Below are 12,653 nucleotides of genomic sequence, written 5' to 3' on the forward strand. Positions count from 1 at the left end.
TTTGCGTGCCTTACAGCATCCATTGCCCGTTTTAGTATGTGCATTCTATTCCTAGTAGTTTTTAGAGTCTAATGATGGTCTTAACTCAATTTTTTTGGGGTTGAAATTTTTTGACTTTATGCCTTACTATAGCCTTACTCTAGCCTTACCTCCAACGTAGGGTGAATTTTTGATTTTTGCCATTTTGCGTGCCTTAAAGCATCCTTTGCCCGTTTTAAGTATGTGCATTCTATTCCTAGTAGTTTTTTAGAGTCTAATGATGGTCTTAACTCAATTTTTTTGGGGTTGAAATTTTTGACTTTATGCCTTTACTATAGCCTTTACTATAGCCTTACCTCCTGACGTTAGGGTGAATTTTCGATTTTGGCCATTTTGCGTGCCTTTACAGCATCCATTGCCCGTTTTAAGTATGTGCATTCTATTCCTAGTAGTTTTTAGAGTCTAATGATGGTCTTAACTCAATTTTTTTGGGGTTGAAATTTTTTGACTTTATGCCTTACTATAGCCTTACTATAGCCTTACCTCTGACGTTAGGTGAATTTTCGATTTTTGCCTTTTTTGTGCCTTACTGTTCTCTCAGCCCCATTTAAGTATGTGCATTCAATTTCTTTTAGTTTTTAGGGTCTAATGATGGTCTTAACTCAATTTTTTTGGGGTTGAAATTTTTTGACTTTATGCCTTACTATAGCCTTACTATAGCCTTACCTCCAACGTAGGGTGAATCTTTGATTTTGTGCTTTTTCGTGCCTTAAAGCATCCTTTGCCCGTTTTAAGTATGTGCATGCTATTCCTAGTAGTTTTTAGAGTCTAATGATGATCTTAAATCAATTTTTTTGGGGTTGAAATTTTTTGACTTTATGCCTAGCCTTACTATAGCCTTACCTCTGACGTTAGGTGAATTTTCGATTTTGGGCCTTTTTTGTGCCTTACAGCATCCTTTGCCCGTTTTAAGTATGTGCATTCTATTCCTAGTAGTTTTTAGGGTCTAATGATGGTCTTAACTCAATTTTTTTTTTTTGAAATTTTTTGACTTTATGCCTTACTATAGCCTTACTATAGCCTTACCTCCAACGTAGGGTGAATTTTTGATTTTGTGCTTTTTTCGTGCCTTAAAGCATCCTTTGCCCGTTTTAAGTATGTGCATTCTATTCCTAGTAGTTTTTAGGGTCTAATGATGGTCTTAACTCAATTTTTTTGGGGTTGAAATTTTTTGACTTTATGCCTTACTATAGCCTTACTATAGCCTTACCTCTGACGTTGGGTGAATTTTTGATTTTTGCCATTTTGCGTGCCTAACAGCATCCATTGCCCGTTTTAAGTATGTGCATTCTATTCCTAGTAGTTTTTAGAGTCTAATGATGGTCTTAACTCAATTTTTTTGGTGTTGAAAATTTTTGACTTCATGCCTTACCTCTGACGTTGGGTGAATTTTTGATTTTGTGCTTTTTTCGTGCCTTACAGCATCCTTTGCCCGTTTTAAGTATGTGCATTCTATTCCTAGTAGTTTTTAGAGTCTAATGATGGTCTTAACTCAATTTTTTTTTTTTGAAATTTTTTGACTTTATGCCTTACTATAGCCTTACCTCTGACGTTAGGTGAATTTTCGATTTTGGGCCTTTTTTGTGCCTTACAGCATCCTTTGCCCGTTTTAAGTATGTGCATTCTATTCCTAGTAGTTTTTAGGGTCTAATGATGGACTTAACTCAATTTTTTTGGGGTTGAAATTTTTTGACTTTATGCCTTACCTCCAACGTAGGGTGAATTTTTGATTTTGTGCTTTTTTCGTGCCTTAAAGCATCCTTTGCCCGTTTTAAGTATGTGCATTCTATTCCTAGTAGTTTTTAGAGTCTAATGATGATCTTAAATCAATTTTTTTGGGGTTGAAATTTTTTGACTTTATGCCTTACTTTAGCCTTACTATATATAGCCTTACCTCTGACGTTGGGTGAATTTTTGATTTTTGCCATTTTGCATGCCTAACAGCATCCATTGCCCGTTTTAAGTATGTGCATTCTATTCCTAGTAGTTTTTAGAGTCTAATGATGGTCTTAACTCAATTTTTTTGGGGTTGAAATTTTTTTGACTTTATGCCTTACTATAGCCTTACTATAGCCTTACCTCCAACGTAGGGTGAATTTTTGATTTTTGCCATTTTGCGTGCCTTACAGCATCCATTGCCCGTTTTAAGTATGTGCATTCTATTCCTAGTAGTTTTTAGAGTCTAATGATGGTCTTAACTCAATTTTTTTGGGGTTGAAATTTTTTGACTTTATGCCTTACTATAGCCTTACCTCTGACGTTAGGTGAATTTTCGATTTTGTGCTTTTTTCGTGCCTTACAACATCCATTGCCCATTTTAAGTATGTGCATTCTATTCCTAGTAGTTTTTAGAGTTTAATGATGGTCTTAACTCAATTTTTTTGGGGTTGAAATTTTTTGACTTTATGCCTTACTATAGCCTTACTATAGCCTTACCTCTGACGTTAGGTGAATTTTCGATTTTGGGCCTTTTTTGTGCCTTTTTTGTGCCTTACAGCATCCATTGCCCGTTTTAAGTATGTGCATTCTATTCCTAGTAGTTTTTAGAGTCTAATGATGGTCTTAACTCAATTTTTTTGGGGTTGAAATTTTTTGACTTTATGCCTTACTATAGCCTTACCTCTGACGTTAGGTGAATTTTTGATTTTTGCCATTTTGCGTGCCTAACAGCATCCTTTGCCCGTTTTAAGTATGTGCCCTCTATTTCTAATAGTTTTTAGGGTCTAATGATGGTCTTAACTCAATTTTTTTGGGGTTGAAATTTTTTGACTTTATGCCTTACTATAGCCTTACTATAGCCTTACCTCTGACGTTAGGTGAATTTTTGATTTTTGCCATTTTGCGTGCCTTACAGCATCCATTGCCCGTTTTAAGTATGTGCATTCTATTCCTAGTAGTTTTTAGAGTCTAATGATGGTCTTAACTCAATTTTTTTGGGGTTGAAATTTTTTGACTTTATGCCTTACTATAGCCTTACTATAGCCTTACCTCTGACGTTAGGTGAATTTTCGATTTCGGGCCTTGTTTGTGCCTTACAGCATCCTTTGCCCGTTTTAAGTATGTGCATTCTATTCCTAGTAGTTTTTAGGGTCTAATGATGGTCTTAACTCAATTTTTTTGGGGTTGAAATTTTTTGACTTTATGCCTTACTATAGCCTTACCTCTGACGTTAGGTGAATTTTTGATTTTTGCCATTTTGCGTGCCTTACAGCATCCTTTGCCCGTTTTAAGTATGTGCATTCTATTTCTAATAGTTTTTTGGGTCTAATGATGGTCTTAACTCAATTTTTTTGGGGTTGAAATTTTTTGACTTTATGCCTTACTATAGCCTTACTATATAGCCTTACCTCCAACGTAGGGTGAATTTTTGATTTTGTGCTTTTTTCGTGCCTTAAAGCATCCTTTGCCCGTTTTAAGTATGTGCATGCTATTCCTAGTAGTTTTTAGAGTCTAATGATGATCTTAAATCAATTTTTTTGGGGTTGAAATTTTTTGACTTTATGCCTAGCCTTACTATAGCCTTACGTCTGACGTTCGGTGAATTTTTGATTTTGTGCTTTTTTCGTGCCTTACAACATCCATTGCCCATTTTAAGTATGTGCATTCTATTCCTAGTAGTTTTTAGAGTTTAATGATGGTCTTAACTCAATTTTTTTGGGGTTGAAATTTTTTGACTTTATGCCTTACTATAGCCTTACCTCTGACGTTAGGTGAATTTTCGATTTTGGGCCTTTTTGTGCCTTACAGCATCCATTGCCCATTTTAAGTATGTGCATTCTATTCCTAGTAGTTTTTAGAGTCTAATGATGGTCTTAACTCAATTTTTTTGGGGTTGAAATTTTTTGACTTTATGCCTTACTATAGCCTTACTATATATAGCCTTACCTCTGACGTTGGGTGAATTTTCGATTTTGTGCTTTTTTCGTGCCTTACAACATCCATTGCCCATTTTAAGTATGTGCATTCTATTCCTAGTAGTTTTTAGAGTTTAATGATGGTCTTAACTCAATTTTTTTGGGGTTGAAATTTTTTGACTTTATGCCTTACTATAGCCTTACTATAGCCTTACCTCCAACGTAGGGTGAATTTTTGATTTTGTGCTTTTTTCGTGCCTTAAAGCATCCTTTGCCCGTTTTAAGTATGTGCATTCTATTCCTAGTAGTTTTTAGAGTCTAATGATGATCTTAAATCAATTTTTTTGGGGTTGAAATTTTTTGACTTTATGCCTTACTATAGCCTTACTATAGCCTTACCTCTGACGTTGGGTGAATTTTTGATTTTTGCCATTTTGCGTGCCTAACAGCATCCATTGCCCGTTTTAAGTATGTGCATTCTATTCCTAGTAGTTTTTAAAGTCTAATGATGGTCTTAACTCAATTTTTTTGGGGTTGAAATTTTTTGACTTTTTGCCTTACTATAGCCTTACCTCTGACGTTGGGTGAATTTTTGATTTTTGCCATTTTGCGTGCCTAACAGCATCCTTTGCCCGTTTTAAGTATGTGCCCTCTATTTCTAATAGTTTTTAGGGTCTAATGATGGTCTTAACTCAATTTTTTTGGGGTTGAAATTTTTTGACTTTATGCCTTACTATAGCCTTACTATAGCCTTACCTCCAACGTAGGGTGAATTTTTGATTTTTGCCATTTTGCGTGCCTTACAGCATCCATTGCCCATTTTAAGTATGTGCATTCTATTCCTAGTAGTTTTTAGAGTCTAATGATGGTCTTAACTCAATTTTTTTGGGGTTGAAATTTTTTGACTTTATGCCTTACTATAGCCTTACTATAGCCTTACCTCTGACGTTGGGTGAATTTTTGATTTTTGCCATTTTGCGTGCCTAACAGCATCCATTGCCCGTTTTAAGTATGTGCATTCTATTCCTAGTAGTTTTTAGAGTCTAATGATGGTCTTAACTCAATTTTTTTGGGGTTGAAATTTTTTGACTTTATGCCTTACTATAGCCTTACTATAGCCTTACCTCTGACGTTAGGTGAATTTTTGATTTTTGCCATTTTGCGTGCCTTACAGCATCCATTGCCCGTTTTAAGTATGTGCATTCTATTCCTAGTAGTTTTTAGAGTCTAATGATGGTCTTAACTCAATTTTTTTGGGGTTGAAATTTTTTGACTTTATGCCTTACTATAGCCTTACTATAGCCTTACCTCTGACGTTAGGTGAATTTTCGATTTTGGGCCTTGTTTGTGCCTTACAGCATCCTTTGCCCATTTTAAGTATGTGCATTCTATTCCTAGTAGTTTTTAGGGTCTAATGATGGTCTTAACTCAATTTTTTTGGGGTTGAAATTTTTTGACTTTATGCCTTACTATAGCCTTACCTCTGACGTTAGGTGAATTTTTGATTTTTGCCATTTTGCGTGCCTTACAGCATCCTTTGCCCGTTTTAAGTATGTGCCCTCTATTTCTAATAGTTTTTTGGGTCTAATGATGGTCTTAACTCAATTTTTTTGGGGTTGAAATTTTTTGACTTTATGCCTTACTATAGCCTTACTATAGCCTTACCTCCAACGTAGGGTGAATTTTTGATTTTGTGCTTTTTTCGTGCCTTAAAGCATCCTTTGCCCGTTTTAAGTATGTGCATGCTATTCCTAGTAGTTTTTAGAGTCTAATGATGATCTTAAATCAATTTTTTTGGGGTTGAAATTTTTTGACTTTATGCCTAGCCTTACTATAGCCTTACCTCTGACGTTCGGTGAATTTTTGATTTTGTGCTTTTTTCGTGCCTTACAACATCCATTGCCCATTTTAAGTATGTGCATTCTATTCCTAGTAGTTTTTAGAGTTTAATGATGGTCTTAACTCAATTTTTTTGGGGTTGAAATTTTTTGACTTTATGCCTTACTATAGCCTTACCTCTGACGTTAGGTGAATTTTCGATTTTGGGCCTTTTTGTGCCTTACAGCATCCATTGCCCGTTTTAAGTATGTGCATTCTATTCCTAGTAGTTTTTAGAGTTTAATGATGGTCTTAACTCAATTTTTTTGGGGTTGAAATTTTTTGACTTTATGCCTTACTATAGCCTTACTATATATAGCCTTACCTCTGACGTTGGGTGAATTTTCGATTTTGTGCTTTTTTCGTGCCTTACGACATCCATTGCCCATTTTAAGTATGTGCATTCTATTCCTAGTAGTTTTTAGAGTTTAATGATGGTCTTAACTCAATTTTTTTGGGGTTGAAATTTTTTGACTTTATGCCTTACTATAGCCTTACTATAGCCTTACCTCTGACGTTAGGTGAATTTTTGATTTTTGCCATTTTGCGTGCCTAACAGCATCCTTTGCCCGTTTTAAGTATGTGCCCTCTATTTCTAATAGTTTTTAGGGTCTAATGATGGTCTTAACTCAATTTTTTTGGGGTTGAAATTTTTTGACTTTATGCCTTACTATAGCCTTACTATAGCCTTACCTCCAACGTAGGGTGAATTTTTGATTTTGTGCTTTTTTCGTGCCTTAAAGCATCCTTTGCCCGTTTTAAGTATGTGCATTCTATTCCTAGTAGTTTTTAGAGTCTAATGATGATCTTAAATCAATTTTTTTGGGGTTGAAATTTTTTGACTTTATGCCTTACTATAGCCTTACTATAGCCTTACCTCTGACGTTGGGTGAATTTTTGATTTTTGCCATTTTGCGTGCCTAACAGCATCCTTTGCCCGTTTTAAGTATGTGCCCTCTATTTCTAATAGTTTTTAGGGTCTAATGATGGTCTTAACTCAATTTTTTTGGGGTTGAAATTTTTTGACTTTATGCCTTACTATAGCCTTACTATAGCCTTACCTCCAACGTTGGGTGAATTTTTGATTTTTGCCATTTTGCGTGCCTTACAGCATCCATTGCCCATTTTAAGTATGTGCATTCTATTCCTAGTAGTTTTTAAAGTCGAATGATGGTCTTAACTCAATTTTTTTGGGGTTGAAATTTTTTGACTTTTTGCCTTACTATAGCCTTACCTCTGACGTTGGGTGAATTTTTGATTTTTGCCATTTTGCGTGCCTTACAGCATCCTTTGCCCGTTTTAAGTATGTGCATTCTATTCCTAGTAGTTTTTAGAGTCTAATGATGGTCTTAACTCAATTTTTTTGGGGTTGAAAATTTTTGACTTTATGCCTTACTATAGCCTTACCTCTGACGTTGGGTGAATTTTCGATTTTGTGCTTTTTTCGTGCCTTACAACATCCATTGCCCATTTTAAGTATGTGCATTCTATTCCTAGTAGTTTTTAGAGTTTAATGATGGTCTTAACTCAATTTTTTTGGGGTTGAAATTTTTTGACTTTATGCCTTACTATAGCCTTACTATAGCCTTACCTCTGACGTTAGGTGAATTTTCGATTTTGGGCCTTGTTTGTGCCTTACAGCATCCTTTGCCCGTTTTAAGTATGTGCATTCTATTCCTAGTAGTTTTTAGGGTCTAATGATGGTCTTAACTCAATTTTTTTGGGGTTGAAATTTTTTGACTTTATGCCTTACTATAGCCTTACCTCTGACGTTAGGTGAATTTTTGATTTTTGCCATTTTGCGTGCCTAACAGCATCCTTTGCCCGTTTTAAGTATGTGCCCTCTATTTCTAATAGTTTTTAGGGTCTAATGATGGTCTTAACTCAATTTTTTTGGGGTTGAAATTTTTTGACTTTATGCCTTACTATAGCCTTACTATAGCCTTACTATAGCCTTACCTCTGACGTTAGGTGAATTTTTGATTTTTGCCATTTTGCGTGCCTTACAGCATCCATTGCCCGTTTTAAGTATGTGCATTCTATTCCTAGTAGTTTTTAGAGTCTAATGATGATCCTAAATCAATTTTTTTGGGGTTGAAATTTTTTGACTTTATGCCTTACTATAGCCTTACCTCTGACGTTGGGTGAATTTTTGATTTTTGCCATTTTGCGTGCCTTACAGCATCCATTGCCCGTTTTAAGTATGTGCATTCTATTCCTAGTAGTTTTTAGGGTCTAATGATGGTCTTAACTCAATTTTTTTTGGGGTTGAAATTTTTTGACTTTATGCCTTACTATAGCCTTACCTCTGACGTAGGGTGAATTTTTGATTTTGTGCTTTTTTCGTGCCTTAAAGCATCCTTTGCCCGTTTTAAGTATGTGCATTCTATTCCTAGTAGTTTTTAGAGTCTAATGATGATCTTAAATCAATTTTTTTGGGGTTGAAATTTTTTGACTTTATGCCTTACCATAGCCTTACTATAGCCTTACCTCTGACGTTAGGTGAATTTTCGATTTTGTGCTTTTTTCGTGCCTTACAACATCCATTGCCCATTTTAAGTATGTGCATTCTATTCCTAGTAGTTTTTAGAGTTTAATGATGGTCTTAACTCAATTTTTTTGGGGTTGAAATTTTTTGACTTTATGCCTTACCATAGCCTTACTATAGCCTTACCTCTGACGTTAGGTGAATTTTCGATTTTGGGCCTTGTTTGTGCCTTACAGCATCCTTTGCCCGTTTTAAGTATGTGCATTCTATTCCTAGTAGTTTTTAGGGTCTAATGATGGTCTTAACTCAATTTTTTTGGGGTTGAAATTTTTTGACTTTATGCCTTACTATAGCCTTACTATAGCCTTACCTCCAACGTAGGGTGAATTTTTGATTTTGTGCTTTTTTCGTGCCTTAAAGCATCCTTTGCCCGTTTTAAGTATGTGCATTCTATTCCTAGTAGTTTTTAGAGTCTAATGATGATCTTAAATCAATTTTTTTGGGGTTGAAATTTTTTGACTTTATGCCTTACTATAGCCTTACTATAGCCTTACCTCTGACGTTGGGTGAATTTTTGATTTTTGCCATTTTGCGTGCCTAACAGCATCCATTGCCCGTTTTAAGTATGTGCATTCTATTCCTAGTAGTTTTTAGAGTCTAATGATGGTCTTAACTCAATTTTTTTGGGGTTGAAATTTTTTGACTTTATGCCTTACTATAGCCTTACTATAGCCTTACCTCCAACGTAGGGTGAATTTTCGATTTTGTGCTTTTTTCGTGCCTTACAACATCCATTGCCCATTTTAAGTATGTGCATTCTATTCCTAGTAGTTTTTAGAGTTTAATGATGGTCTTAACTCAATTTTTTTGGGGTTGAAATTTTTTGACTTTATGCCTTACTATAGCCTTACCTCTGACATTAGGTGAATTTTTGATTTTTGCCATTTTGCGTGCCTTACAGCATCCTTTGCCCGTTTTAAGTATGTGCATTCTATTCCTAGTAGTTTTTAGAGTCTAATGATGGTCTTAACTCAATTTTTTTGGGGTTGAAATTTTTTGACTTTATGCCTTACTATAGCCTTACCTCTGACGTTAGGTGAATTTTCGATTTTGGGCCTTTTTTGTGCCTTACAGCATCCATTGCCCGTTTTAAGTATGTGCATTCTATTCCTAGTAGTTTTTAGAGTCTAATGATGGTCTTAACTCAATTTTTTTGGGGTTGAAATTTTTTGACTTTATGCCTTACTATAGCCTTACCTCTGACATTAGGTGAATTTTTGATTTTTGCCATTTTGCGTGCCTAACAGCATCCTTTGCCCGTTTTAAGTATGTGCCCTCTATTTCTAATGGTTTTTAGGGTCTAATGATGGTCTTAACTCAATTTTTTTGGGGTTGAAATTTTTTGACTTTATGCCTTACTATAGCCTTACTCTAGCCTTACCTCCAACGTAGGGTGAATTTTTGATTTTTGCCATTTTGCGTGCCTTACAGCATCCATTGCCCGTTTTAAGTATGTGCATTCTATTCCTAGTAGTTTTTAAAGTCTAATGATGGTCTTAACTCAATTTTTTTGGGGTTGAAATTTTTTGACTTTATGCCTTACTATAGCCTTACTCTAGCCTTACCTCCAACGTAGGGTGAATTTTTGATTTTTGCCATTTTGCGTGCCTTACAGCATCCATTGCCCGTTTTAAGTATGTGCATTCTATTCCTAGTAGTTTTTAAAGTCTAATGATGGTCTTAACTCAATTTTTTTGGGGTTGAAATTTTTTGACTTTATGCCTTACTATAGCCTTACTCTAGCCTTACCTCCAACGTAGGGTGAATTTTTGATTTTTGCCATTTTGCGTGCCTTACAGCATCCTTTGCCCGTTTTAAGTATGTGCATTCTATTCCTAGTAGTTTTTAGAGTCTAATGATGGTCTTAACTCAATTTTTTTGGGGTTGAAATTTTTTGACTTTATGCCTTACTATAGCCTTACCTCTGACATTAGGTGAATTTTTGATTTTTGCCATTTTGCGTGCCTAACAGCATCCTTTGCCCGTTTTAAGTATGTGCCCTCTATTTCTAATAGTTTTTAGGGTCTAATGATGGTCTTAACTCAATTTTTTTGGGGTTGAAATTTTTTGACTTTATGCCTTACTATAGCCTTACTCTAGTCTTACCTCCAACGTAGGGTGAATTTTTGATTTTTGCCATTTTGCGTGCCTTACAGCATCCATTGCCCGTTTTAAGTATGTGCATTCTATTCCTAGTAGTTTTTAAAGTCTAATGATGGTCTTAACTCAATTTTTTTGGGGTTGAAATTTTTTGACTTTATGCCTTACTATAGCCTTACCTCTGACGTTAGGTGAATTTTCGATTTTGGGCCTTTTTTGTGCCTTACAGCATCCTTTGCCCGTTTTAAGTATGTGCATTCTATTCCTAGTAGTTTTTAGGGTCTAATGATGGTCTTAACTCAATTTTTTTGGGGTTGAAATTTTTTGACTTTATGCCTTACTATAGCCTTACCTCCAACGTAGGGTGAATTTTTGATTTTGTGCTTTTTTCGTGCCTTAAAGCATCCTTTGCCCGTTTTAAGTATGTGCATTCTATTCCTAGTAGTTTTTAGAGTCTAATGATGATCTTAAATCAATTTTTTTGGAGTTGAAATTTTTTGACTTTATGCCTTACTATAGCCTTACTATAGCCTTACCTCTGACGTTGGGTGAATTTTTGATTTTTGCCATTTTGCGTGCCTTACAGCATCCATTGCCCGTTTTAAGTATGTGCATTCTATTCCTAGTAGTTTTTAGGGTCTAATGATGGTCTTAACTCAATTTTTTTTGGGGTTGAAATTTTTTGACTTTATGCCTTACTATAGCCTTACTATAGCCTTACCTCTGACGTTAGGTGAATTTTCGATTTTTGCCATTTTGCGTGCCTAACAGCATCCTTTGCCCGTTTTAAGTATGTGCCCTCTATTTCTAATAGTTTTTAGGGTCTAATGATGGTCTTAACTCAATTTTTTTGGGGTTGAAATTTTTTGACTTTATGCCTTACTATAGCCTTACTATAGCCTTACCTCTGACGTTAGGTGAATTTTTGATTTTGTGCTTTTTTCGTGCCTTAAAGCATCCTTTGCCCGTTTTAAGTATGTGCATTCTATTCCTAGTAGTTTTTAGAGTCTAATGATGATCTTAAATCAATTTTTTTGGGGTTGAAATTTTTTGACTTTATGCCTTACTATAGCCTTACTATAGCCTTACCTCTGACGTTGGGTGAATTTTTGATTTTTGCCATTTTGCGTGCCAAACAGCATCCATTGCCCTTTTTAAGTATGTGCATTCTATTCCTAGTAGTTTTTAGAGTCTAATGATGATCTTAAATCAATTTTTTTGGGGTTGAAATTTTTTGACTTTATGCCTTACTATAGCCTTACCTCTGACGTTGGGTGAATTTTTGATTTTGTGCTTTTTTCGTGCCTTACAGCATCCTTTGCCCGTTTTAAGTATGTGCATTCTATTCCTAGTAGTTTTTAGAGTCTAATGATGGTCTTAACTCAATTTTTTTGGGGTTGAAATTTTTTGACTTTATGCCTTACTATAGCCTTACTATAGCCTTACCTCTGACGTTGGGTGAATTTTTGATTTTGTGCTTTTTTCGTGCCTTACAGCATCCTTTGCCCGTTTTAAGTATGTGCATTCTATTCCGAGTAGTTATTAGAGTCTAATGATGGTCTTAACTCAATTTTTTTGGGGTTGAAATTTTTTGACTTTATGCCTTACTATAGCCTTACTCTAGCCTTACCTCTGACGTTGGGTGAATTTTTGATTTTTGCCATTTTGCGTGCCTAACAGCATCCATTGCCCGTTTTAAGTGTGTGCATTTTATTTTTAGTAGTTTTTAGAGTCTAATGATGGTCTTAAGTCAAATTTTTTGACTTCATGCCTTACTATAGCCTTACCTCTGATTTTGGATGTTTTTACGTTTTTGTCATTTTTCATGATTTACTACATTTTGACCCCAATTTAAGTGTGGTCCACATATTTGCACTAGTTTTTAGGGTCCTATGATAGTCTTACCTCCGATTTTGGGCGTTTTTACATTTTAGTCATTTTTCATGCCATACTATATTTTGATTTGACTGACAAAAATGGTGCAAAATCCAAAAGCAATGCAAAACAGTGCAATCAAAAGTTAAAATAAAATATAAAAGTTTCAGTACCAGGAATTTTCTACTTCCTTGTTTGGTTTTGCCAGTCACTAATACAAGTCTTAATACCAAAGAACACAATGTGCAAACAACACAATAAAATTTTAAAGAATACAACAAAAGTTTAAACAAAATAAATGTAAATATTTGCAGAAGGTTAGGAGTTATAGTTACAGATTTTTTCATATTAATATTGAA

Source organism: Gouania willdenowi, chromosome 22 (assembly GCF_900634775.1).
Source record: "Gouania willdenowi chromosome 22, fGouWil2.1, whole genome shotgun sequence".
In the NCBI taxonomy this organism is placed as follows: Eukaryota; Metazoa; Chordata; class Actinopteri; order Blenniiformes; family Gobiesocidae; genus Gouania; species Gouania willdenowi.